Source organism: Lutra lutra, chromosome 11 (genome assembly GCF_902655055.1).
Source record: "Lutra lutra chromosome 11, mLutLut1.2, whole genome shotgun sequence".
Taxonomy (NCBI): Eukaryota; Metazoa; Chordata; class Mammalia; order Carnivora; family Mustelidae; genus Lutra; species Lutra lutra.
In genome coordinates, this window is record NC_062288.1 from 87,989,290 (window position 1) to 88,001,837 (window position 12,548).

Sequence of the window (12,548 nt, forward strand, 5' to 3'; positions counted from 1 at the left end):
TATTTGAGAGAGAGAGAGAGTGAGAGAAAGTGAGCAGGGGGAGGAGCAGGGGGAGAGGGACAAGCAGACTTCAGGCTGAGCATGGAGCCCCAAGTGGGGCTCATGACCCCGAGATCACGACCTGAGTGGAAATCTAGAGTTGGACGCTAATTGACTGAGCCACCCAGGTGCCCCACAGTTAAATACTTTAAATGAGGTGTATCAGGGATGCAAATATGAAGCTTCTGAACTTGTCATAGGCAACACCGGGAAGTACACACCCCGCTGGAAGGAGCTTTGGTCAGGCTTTCAGGAAGGGGAAGTAAAAGGGAGGAGGGGCGGAGCTAGCTCCTTGGTGTGCCTGTCTCTGCTTAGTTTCATTTACCTTGTTTACCTTGACTTTTCAGAGGCAGTGATCCTGAAGATTTGGGGGCATGCTAGAACTCAGGAGAATATCCTTGGACAATAACCTGTTCACACCTGTAGGCAGGGCTGAGGACTGTACTGGGAGGAAGAGGAAGGGTTCACATCATGAGCAGAGATGCTTGTAGGATGTTTCTGTGGGCAAACAGAGTGGTGTGCAGAGTGCCCTAGGCCCCAGCTCCCTTCGACGCAGGCCTTTAGGACCATATGACATCCCTGTCTGCTTTTTTAACTCCTTGCTTGCATGTCTCTTACACTGTGGGTGTAAGGCTTTGAGTTTTACGTGGTCAGAGGCCAACGCGATCCGTATCCTGGCACACGTTTAATGAATAAATAAATGAAAAGTGCTAAAATGCTCAGTCCACAGGCCATCGTTTTTTGTGGTTGTGGTTGTATCCTTGTGTGAGCTGTTCCAGGGGACCCATAGTAAAAGCAGAGAGGGAAGGGGAGGGGAGGGAAAGAATAGGGAGATAATTAAAGAAATAAGGACAGGGGCGCCTGGGTGGCTCAGTGGGTTAAGCCTCTGCCTTCAGCTCGGGTCATGATCCCAGGGTCCTGGGATCGAGCCCCACATCGGGCTCTCTGCCCAGCAGGGAGCCTGCTTCTCCCTCTCTGCCTGCCTCTCTGCCTACTTCTGCCTACTTGTGATTTCTCTCTCTGTCAAATAAATAAATAAATCTTAAAAAAAAAAAGAAAGAAGGACAATAATGCCTATCCTTCAGGGGTTTGCAGCTTCCATCGAGGAAATCAGATACACTCCTACAATGCTAACCATTTGCTCCTCCAAAACATAATGAGCTTCATCCTGAGTGTCTCATTGCTGAAGCACCCACAGCCGGCCTGGGAGCAAGCCCGAGGCAGCCTTTGGAAAAACAAACCCGGTGGTGCAAGGGCATTGAGAGACCAGGTCCATTCTGGATGAGCTTGAGTTGGGGTCCCTCAGGGCTCAATCTGGAGGGAGTGGGATTGGAGAGGGCCTGCAAGCGGGCACTGGTCCTTCTCTAAGCTTCAGGTACACTGGGAAACTGGTAAGACAGCATCACTGCATCCAGCTAAGATCAATGTCTCTTCCTGCCCATCTCAAGCTGTCAGGGACCCTTTTCCTTAGAGCACATTCAGGCGGCACAGTCTTGCATTAATTTAGAGCTAATTGTCAGGTAATGAATTCGATTTGGCTCACCATATTGAAATCCCTTCTGCTCCCAGCTGAACACCAGTAAATCATTTGCATCACAAATCTCTTTGCTGGATGCTCAGCTTGGCCAAGCTGTTGCTCAGGCCCTCTCCTGGCTCCCCACATTCCTGGATTTTTGAGAGCAGATGAAAATCATCAAACTCCATGTTCAAGATGCAAAGCTGGACCCACCCAAATGGAGTTTGGTTGTGTGTTTTTGAAAAGTCTAGAACAATGGTTCTCAAAATGGAGTCCCCTGAGCCAGCAGCATCAGCATCCTGGTAACTCATTAGACATTCAAGTTTTCAGGCTCCATCTCCCAAACTAACTGAATTGGAAACTGGGGTGGGGCCAGCAGTCCATGGTTTAAGAAGCTCTCTGGGTGATTCTGATGCACAATCAAATTTGAGGACCACTAGTCTCCCTAGAACATTCCCTTGATCGACCAGCATGTCCATGTCAGAATTCTTCTCAATTCACTTTAACTCTCTGCAAGGCCAGCTTCCCATTCTTTATATCTGGATATTTTTAGGGGCTTCTGAATTTATTTCTCTTCCACTTCTGTTTTAGCTAGAAATAGATTCCATTATGGAGAGAAAAAAAGGACAAATATAAGTGAGTTAAACAAGATAGAAGTTCTATTGTAAAGAAGTTGAGGATAGTGTATAGTCAATCCCAGCACACTCTAAGCCAAAGGTGGGTAATGGTTTAGTGAAGCCAAAGAAAAGACCGGAGATAGGAATCCAGATATAGTTTATTGGGAAAACTTATGCACAGGGGGTCCAGGAGTTCCTGACTGGACAAAGCATCCACTGCTGGGATCTACACGCAGTAAGCTTTTATGGCATAGCAACCTCACCTTCTCCTCCTCACGTGGCCGGAGTTCCAAAGAGATCAGGGCCTGCCAACTTGAAATTCTTCATTAGAAGGGAGATGCTCCGGGTTGGCCACCCCCAGCGCCCTTGACCTTGAGTGCTGAACAACATGTTCTTCTGCACCTTCTGCTTGAGGGGAATATAAGGGAAGATAGGATCCCTACATTCTCAAGATAGTGATTAACAAGGGTGTTCAGGGTGTGGTTGTACAAAGTGCTATCCAGCACGTACCATGCAGATAGGCAGTCCAAAACCAGCTGCTCTGCCATCTTAGTGTGCCATCTCATGGTCCAGGACGTCTGCTCAGGATCCAACCATCATATCTGCACTAGAGTTGGCTGAACAAGGAAGAGAGAAAGGCATAGTCATTCCTTTACAGACACTTCCTGGATGGAAGCCATCTTATATCTCATTGGTCGAAGCTTAGTCATTTGGCCATAACCACCTGCAAGGGAGCCTGAGAAACATAGTTTTTATTCTGGGTGTTCCTGTGCCCAGAGAAAAATATTAGGAAATCTTTTTATAAGGAAATGGGGATCAGATATAGTCAGAGCCAACTAGCCACAAATACGATTTGTGCTACAACCTTTGAGACATGACTATGTTTCAGAGTCTTTGGGCAGGTTCTTTCCCATGGTTGTCACACACTTCAATGCCTGCTTCACAACACATGTATTTCAGGAGACAGTCCTCTGTCACCCTGAGCATTTCTTTCTTGACAACCCCTGTGCCTGTAGCCTACTACATTCAATCCCTACTGCCTACTGATCCATCTAATTCCCATGAAACTGTGACCCATGGTTAGTCTGTAGATGCCTAGAAGCCACTGTTTGGGCACTGTGTTTTGCTGATGGAGCTTGGATGAGTCCCTCAACTCCTTCAGTACCCAACTCCTCCCCTGTAAAGTGAGGGGATTAGAGATGGTCCCTGAAGTGCCTCCTGGCTCTAGCATGCCATGGCGTTCTTTTTTTTTTTTTTTTATTTCCTTTCCCAATGTTTATCACTGTCCTTAGGGTGAGAAGGCAGTGAGCCCTGACCAGCTAAGTACCAGATGAACTTGGCAGCATTGGTTACAAATGAAGGTATGGACTGCAAAGCTGGGAAATACAGCTTGCGGCCTGATTTGGCTGATGGCTTTTGAGAAATCAGTTCTGGAAATGAGAAATGTGATTTGTGTAAAAATTAGGGGAAGTCTTGCAGAACATCTGTAAAAGGTGGGTGCTGATAGGGAGCTCATTGATCTGATGTTGCCCCCCGCCCTTGCTCCAAGCTCCATCCCTGCTTACTTCTAACTCCATTTTACAGGTTTGAAAAACAAACAAAAAGTAACCCTGAAAATAGAGCTTCCCTATGACCCTGCCATTGCACTACTGGGTATTTATCACAAAGATACAGATGTAGTGAAAAGAAGGGCCATCTGTACCCCAATGTTTATAGCAGCAATGGCCACGGTCGCCAAACTGTGGAAAGAACCAAGATGCCCTTCAACGGACAAATGGATAAGGAAGATGTGGTCCATATACACTATGGAGTATTATGCCTCCATCAGAACGGATGAATACCCAACTTTTGTAGCAACATGGACGGGACTGGAAGAGATTATGCTGAGTGAAATAAGTTAAGCAGAGAGAGTCAATTATCATATGGTTTCACTTATTTGTGGAGCATAACAAATAACATAGAGGACATAGGGAAATGGAGAGGAGAAGGGAGTTGAGGGAAATTGGAAGGGGAGGTGAACCATGAGAGACTGTGGACTCTGAAAAACAATCTGAGGGGTTTGAAGCAGCGGAGGGTGGGAGGTTGGGGGAACCAGGTGGTGGGTATTGGAGAGGGCATGGATTGCATGGAGCACTGGGTGTGGCACAAAAACAAGGAATACTGTGATGCTGAAAATAAAAAAATATATATTAAAAAAAAAAAAAAAGTAACCCTGAGGTCCCCAGAGAGGGGAAGTATATTTGTTTTAAGTCTTACAACCAACCAATGAAAAGACAGAGTTGATGGTGACTTCCTGTTTGTGACCCAAGGGTCATCAAAAGGGCACTGGTACACATATATACATGTATCCTCACTCTTTTTATTCTAAATGAACCTGGCTGGAAGTAGTTATTTAAATGAGATACACCGGACTTCTGCAAACCTCACTTTTCTCATCTGTTAAATGGAATTAAAAACCACTTTCACAACTCTTAGGAGGATTAGCTGAAAAAAAAAAAGTACAAAAAGTCCTTGATACTTTTGCAGGTGTACCATAAATGTTCTCTCTTTTCTGGAGATATGTATTTAAGTGGACTGTTAGGCATGATAGTCCATAAGCAGACCTACCACAGTTTACTTGAACATCTCCTTAGGTGAGCAATTACTTTTAGGACCCTACCCCCTCCCTTCCCAACAAACACTGAGTCCAACCTGAGATAAACTGACCTTTTTGCCTGTGATCCGAGCAGGGGAGGACAAAGGAACAAAAAATGATTGATACTTCTATGTCTTGAGTGTGTCAGATGCTTTATATGGCTTACTTATCACAAAATTCTGATATTCGTTCATCGATCTGTTTGGAGCAAACTTAGCGCTAAGGTTGGGGGCAAGATTTGGATTCAGATAGGTTTGTTGTAGTCATTTCACAAATGAGGTCATGGAGGCCACGAGACACAAGCAGTCTGCCCACATTCTGTGGGGGGTGTTGAGAATTGTGAACACCAAGGACATGTCCAAGTTTGACAGAGAAGGAAGAGTTTTGTTGTGGGCTGGGGAGGGAGGGAGAGATGGGGCAGCATGGGGGGTGTATGAGGGTGAGGGGATCCAGAGGGCCTGTGAAAGGGCAGGTGGCTACTTCCTAGCTCTGGTGGGGGCCACTCTTAGTCTTAATATTCTTAGTCATCTGTAAAAATGAATTGTCTTTCATAAAACTTGTTTCTTGAAATTAAAAATTAATCTTAAGTAGAGAAGGGGAAATCCTTTCTTTGAGCACAGAATGCCCAAAGACACTTTTCTGGATATTCTTCAGCAAGCCTATTACATACTGCTAACCCTAAGAGATGGTGTATTCCTATAAAATATGTGGATAAATCAAATGTCTGCCAAAGTGTTCATTTCCCTCATTAATATCCCATAAGCTTCAGGATCATGTTCAGACTCTGAGGTGGGACCCGTGAGATATCATGAGAATCAGGGAGCTGTGGAAGGTTCTCCAGCAGGGAGAAACAGGATGAAGTTGTGTTTTAGGCAGGTGAGTAAGGGAAAGTGGTAAGCAGAAGAAACTGGGAGGAAGGAAAGAGGTGAGAGGGGCTGCTGCCATCTGACTTGCCCCACATCTGCTCTACCTCCTGCCTCTTCCACGCAGCTAATGACTGCATGCAGCCCACCATGGGCCAAGGCACCTCTTCTTGTGTTCACTCTTTCTTTCTTAGATTTATTTGAGAGAGAGTAGAGAGAGCATGCGAATGAGCATGGGGAAGGGCAGAGAGAGAGAGAGAGAGAATCTCAAGCAGACTCCCTGCCAAGTGCAGAGCCTGATGCACTGCTCCATCCCATGACCCTGAGATCATGACCCAAGCAGAAACCAAGAGTCAGACGCTTAACTGACTGAGCCACCCAGGTGCTCTCACTCATTCTTTGAAAAGGTTTTCTGGTGCTACCTACTGTGCTCCAGTTCCTGTGCTGGTGCCGGGGTTGTAGACGCCTGCCGCCGAAGACCCTGTGGCTGAGGACAGACACTACATAAATACATGTGGCCACCTGATGACTTCTCACCTATGCTCTTATCATTTAAAGACATCATTGTGTTATGTATATGAGCTCTAGTCCTCTGCTCCTCTACCCTCTGGTCTCCCCACTCCCTTTGATTTGCTAGTTTTCTCCAAGGGGCTACCTTTTAAACAGCGTGCACTGAACTGTGGGAAGTGGAGGTGCTCTGAGACATGGTGGGGAGGATCCTTGAAATTCTGTCGGGGTCAAATTCCTTACCCGTCTCCCTCCCCTGCCCTTGGGTGCCTGCCCACCGACTGCCCTCCACAATCCCCAGCTAGGGCTGTCTGCACATGCTGGGCTTTAGGACAGAGACTCTGCTGAGAAGCCCTTTGAGGTCTCAGTCCCCAGGTGCTTGATGCTAATCTCTCGTGGCTCCCAGAGCCCACTGACTCCTTACCCTCCTTGTCCTTCCTCCTTTGTCCTTTGGGCCTCATTCCTGAGACTAAGGAAGGAAGTCAGAGGCACAGAAAAAGATTCCAGGACCTCCTGTGCTCAGTCCCCTGCATGCCCACCCACCCAGCAGCAAGCACTCCCTTGAGGTTAAGACTCTCCAAAGAAGCTACGGTCAAAGCACACCCCCTCCCTCTAGGGTATCTTGACCACGTTAAGAGTCAGCTATTCAGTTACTGATTGGAAACAATCTTTGTATATGTGCTGCCGAAGCGAGCACTGGAAACAATCTTTGAAAGAACTGGTTGGTCTGGGCAGAGACAGACACAGGTACCAGGGATGACTGAGCACGTCCTACTTACTAGGGTATGCCACAGGCATTGCCTGCTCGACCACCATGTAACCTGGATATAGTGTTCCTTGCCCAGCCCAGAGGAATTTGGGAATCTGGGCTAGGGTCAGGATTCAATTCATTATATTAATTTTGTACATGAGCCATTGAGGGCTCAGAGATGGGAAGCTACTTTGCTGTGTGCACACACATCTTGACAGTCTGGGCTTTGCTGCTCTGCTGAGGGCCTCACAATGGTGCAGAAATGCAAGCTCCTAATGGCCTTCCAGCCTGAGAATGCTCCCCCAACTCTGCCGGGGTTTCCCAGTTTTACCTACACAATTGTGCCCCAGAGCACCTCTTTCCATGTGTGGCCCTCCTCCCTTGCAGGCGCTTGCTAACTTAAGCCTGCACGGAGGCGGCACTGGAACATTCTCTTTTCTGCGCATGGCAGTGGGAAATAGTGCAGAGCAAACATAGACCCCTGCAGAGCCACAGAGGAGACTCATTTAAGTTGGCATCAGTTTTGCTAGCTTCCCGCTGAAATATTTGCCAATCTGGCCAAGATTTTGAGCTGCCTGGAGTCCGGGAACACCTCTTCTCTTTAATGTTGTCCTTGACTGAGATCAAATTGCCAGAGGTTGCAGAGGCTGGAGCATTATGTGGTTTCGGCTCCCTTGACGTTGGGGTCCAAGCAATGTGATACATGTATACCATGCTTTGCTTATGTGGTTCCTCGTTCTGTCCTTCAAGCTTCAAAGTTGCTAGCTGAGTTGAAGTCTGGCATGGCAGAAATGCTGTGTGCCAGGGTCCAGGCACTGGGGCCCAGGGGGTCCCTCTTGGTCGGCATCTTCCCTGGGGTTCCTGGGGCTGTTGACAAAGTATATTGTCTTGGTTGTTTGCTTGTGGCTGCCATGTGTGGTGAGCCAGGCTGGGCCTCATCATCTCTAGCTTGTAGTTCATTGACATACCCAACTTGCCAAGGCCATCCACAGACCCAGGCCCTCTGTTCACAGCTGAGCTCTCCCCTTTGTCCTCTCCACAGAGCCTTCCACGACCCTAGGTTCATGTACAAGCCAGCCTCTGTACTCCCTACCACCTCTCGTTAAAGGGATCATGTAATATGACAGAGACAGGACCCCGAAGGGGACACAGGCTGTCTCTGCCGTCCCCTAAAGTCATCTCATTTCATACAGGTCATCTTCAGAGCTGCCCACCGATGGCTTGCCTACCCTCACAGCATGCCTGTGTGGGCTTCTTGGTCTTTCTCCTCCCTGCCCTCCCTGAGCAAATCTTATAATGCACCCATCCTCTCAGATTCTACTGGTGACCAGATGAGCTAAGAAGGTGAGGTAAATTGTCCCAAAGACTATCCCTCTTGCAGGGGGTTGATGGTGGATTGGGGGCAATGAGCAGCCCCGGGCTCCTGTGTATACCCTCCAGCCCAGTGCCCATTTCTACCCTGCATCCCCACAATTTGTTTATACAAGTCCCTCCATGCTCTCGCCATCTTGGTTACTTCTGGGGAAGATTGGCCATTTTTGTAACTGTCACTGCAGAAGAACATCTTTGTGGTGCCTCAGGGTATCTGAGCTTGTGGTTGAAAAGCAGAGGGCCAGAGGATGGGGCCAATGTGCTCAGGCCTGGTCCAGTTATCCCTTCCAGCCCAGGCAGGCAGTGGTGCAGACTCTAGATCCAGGGTGTCTGGGTTTGAACCTGGCTCTGCCTCTCCCACGCTCCATGATGTTGGGAGAGTTACTCATCTTCTCTGTAGCTGATGAGTAGAATGTGGACACGCTAGTACCTGTGTCTGAATGCTGAATGAATTAGTGCTTACAAAGCACTTAGACCAGTGCCAAGCACATGCTAAATCCTCAAAACGTCCTAAAAAATGTGAGCTATTATTATAATTCTGATTATGCTGCTATCTTGCTGTTGCCATTCTTGGCCATCTTAATAACAACACATTGTATGGATGGTGCATCTCAGTTTAAAAAGTGTTACAGTAGGGGTGCCTGGGTGGCTCAGTGGGTTAAGCCGCTGCCTTCGGCTCAGGTCATGATCTCAGGGTCCTGGGATTGAGTCCCACATCGGGCTCTCTGCTCAGCAGGAAGCCTGCTTCCCTCTCTCTCTCTCTCTCTCTGCCTTCCTCTCCGTCTACTTGTGATCTCTCTCTGTCAAATAAATAAATAAAATCTTTAAAAAAAAAAAGTGTTACAGTATATATACTATCTCCCTTCTTCAGTGTGGGTGAAGGTTATGCGCAAAGCCAAGGTCACAAAGTCAGGGAGGAGGCAATGCCTCGTCTTAAACTTGGTTCCAAGTTTTTTTTTTTTCCTCCCCCAAATATCTTTATATTACTCAATGCCACCTCCTATAGAATGGGAGGGAAAGCTATGAATGACTCAGTAAGACCACCCCTAATTACTGGGGAAGAAAAACACCTCTGAAGATATCTCATTTTGAGGATAGCATGTTTGGAAAAAAAATAATTACAAACGAAATCTGAAGCCCATCCCAGAGCCAGCTGTAATTCTTTGCCAGCCCTTGGAGTTCAAAGAGGGAGACTTAAGGAAGGTCTTGAGGAGAATTACTTAATTTAGAGCATTGGAAATCCAACAATTATTTGCTTAAAAATAGAATTTGCTGAAACAACTTCCAGCTTCTTATTCTTCTCACTGCATAATAGAGTAATTAGTAATTTGTGTCACTCCAGTAATTTTTCCCCTTCTCATAATCACCAACAGTGATACTGTTGCCATGCCGGGGTTCTAGTACACACACACATACACACACAACACCGACACACTCCCTCACTCACACACTGACACACTCACACACATACATTGACACACTCCCTCACTCACACACTGACACACTCACACAGATGCAACTACGCCACACTCCCTCACTCACACATGGACACACACACACACAACACTGACACACTCCCTCACTCCCACACGGACACACGCAGATGCAACTCTGACACACTCCCTCACTCACACACGAACACACACACACACTGACACACACCCTCACTCACACACTGGCACACTAACACACAGACACACCAGACCGACACACTCCCTCACTCACACACTGGCACACTCACACACACAGACACCCTCCCTCACACACACAGACACACTCCCTCACACACACAGACACACACACTCACTTCTATCTGATCCCTGGAAGAAGGTAGATGTGAGAGTCTGTGTTGTGTTGTTGTGGATGTTGGAGTGAAAATTCTGTGACCTCCATAATTTATCCCTTATTGTATGGATAAGACACTCTGAGTGTGGTTTTCAAAAGAAGTAGAAACAAGAGCGGAGAACTGTCAGAGTATTTCCAAATATCATACAGAAGCTGTCATCGACCACAGTGACCACCTACATTTGCGCAGCTAAAAATCAGGACGTTGGTCTGACAGATGGCTTTGTCCTGAACTATGGGTCTTATGAAGGTACAGAAAGCCCCCACATTTATTTGTACATTTGTTAGATTGAAAAGGATGAAAATATGTAAGAATATGGACAATCCAAGAAAGTCCAGAGCAGAATTATAAGGGAAACTTACATGAGTTTTATACCTACCATGGGCTACATCTATAATCAGCTGTTAGAAATCAAGCAAATAACAATTTGGAACAAAGCAACGATAATAGGGATTTTATCCCCAAGTTCATCTGACTGAGTTTTTAAGAGGCTTTAGGTGACTGTGGGGAAAAGTGGAGAGAGCTAGTTTGAAAGATTGTTCCTTTTCATGTAATAATCTATTGTATTCAGATTACTACACTATGTAAAATAGTACTGTTGCTACACTTATTGGCTGTTCATCATGTCCCAGGCACTGTACTAAGAGATTTACCTGCATTTTATATATGTCCTTTAATCAATTTATAAGTTAGGTATTAATATTATTCCCGTTTATATGAGGAATGTAACAGAGACCATGTTGCGTGCCCCAAATCCTTTCTTCTCTTTTTTCCATTGAAACAAACCCAGGTTTTACTTAGTGTGGTGATATGCCATGAGAATGGCCTGCATTTTCTGCCCTCACTTTGGTGCCATATGTAACCACGTGACTAACTTCTGGCTGATGGGATAGAATGAGGACTAGGTGTGGAGTGTTGGGAGAGGTTATCGCCTAAGGTATCTGACTCAGGGGTGCCGGGTAGCTCGGTCAGCTAAGTGTCTGCCTTTGGCTCAGGTCATGATCTCAGCGTCCTGGGATCAAGTCCTGCATCTGGTTTCCCGCTCAGCAAGGAGTCTGCTTCTCCCTCTCTCTCTGCCCATCCCTCATTTCATGCTCTCTCTGTCTCAAGTAAAGAAATAAAATCCTAAAAGAAAAAAAATGTATCTGACTCAGCCGGGAGGCGCACCCTTCCTGTAGTCTCTCTCGTTTTATACTTCTCGCAGCTGGGACAGCCAACACAGCGTTGTTTCCACTAGGGGTTGAATTTCACAGTTCAGCCCCATTCTCCTGTTGAGGATTACTAGAAAAGCTAGACAAAATATGTCTTTAAAAATCTGTTTGAAAAAATCTGAGAAATCACAAGTCAATGAAGAATTATTGGGCCGTGTTGTTTGAGAAGAGGGAAACCCAGTGAGGTGAACCTGGATCTTCTGGCCAGTTTCCTCCTGTGAATGACCAATCCAGTCGACGTGGCTGAGGGCTAAGATGCTGAGCGGAACTTCTGGCAGACTTAGGGAACTAGGCGCCTGTCAGGGGTGGGAGGCTCTGCTAGAACCCCACGATCTAGATGAAGACCATGAGTGGTTGCATCATTGGAATAACATGAAGCAGGACTAGTCTGTCCCTGGCGGGCACTGAAACCAGCTTTGGGTCACCTCAGTCCCTGTTTGAGTCGATGCAATCTAGGATTGGTAATGCCCCACGTCTCCTGCCGGAAGCAAATGTAAATTCTGTCTGAAGAAAACACATTAGTAGAGGCCTCAAATTATCTCAATCAAACAAAGCAGGGAAAGGATGGAGAAAATTTTGACTTCCAAAGGGGCAAAATAAGAACCTCCAAAAATGTGTTTCTGCTTAACAATGAAAGAAGGCTGGCAAAAGCGGTCATATATGCATCTCTCGCCATAGTCCTCTGCAGCACCCAGCAGCACCTCAAGAGCCCCACACAGTGATCATTATTTAAGGCATGTATGTACCTTGCGGGGTGGATGGCGCACCATCCTTCCAGGGTCATGTCTTCGAGCTGGGTCTCAGTCAAACACTAAACAGGTCGTCCTTCTATCAGATCTTGGAGCTCTTGTGAGGTCTAGGTCCTTTCTTCCCTTAACTCAGCCCTTTCCTGGAAGTGTACCTTTACTGGAAGTGTACCTAGCTAGAGACATTGCACCTTGTCTCTAGATATTGGTTTTGGGGGGCGTGCATGTGTGCTGTCTTATAAGAAAGAAGTCTATACCATCTTCAGACTATCCTGGGTAAGAAAACCCACAGGTCAACGAATTAACCACTAAAGAGGGTAGATTCTGTGTGGTCTACTTAGCTCCATCTTGGAGGATGGTCTAGGGAAGAGTCTGTGTGAGAAAATAGCAACATGTCACAAAGAGGAAGAAAATGGCTTGGCTCTAAAAATGTCATATAAAATCCA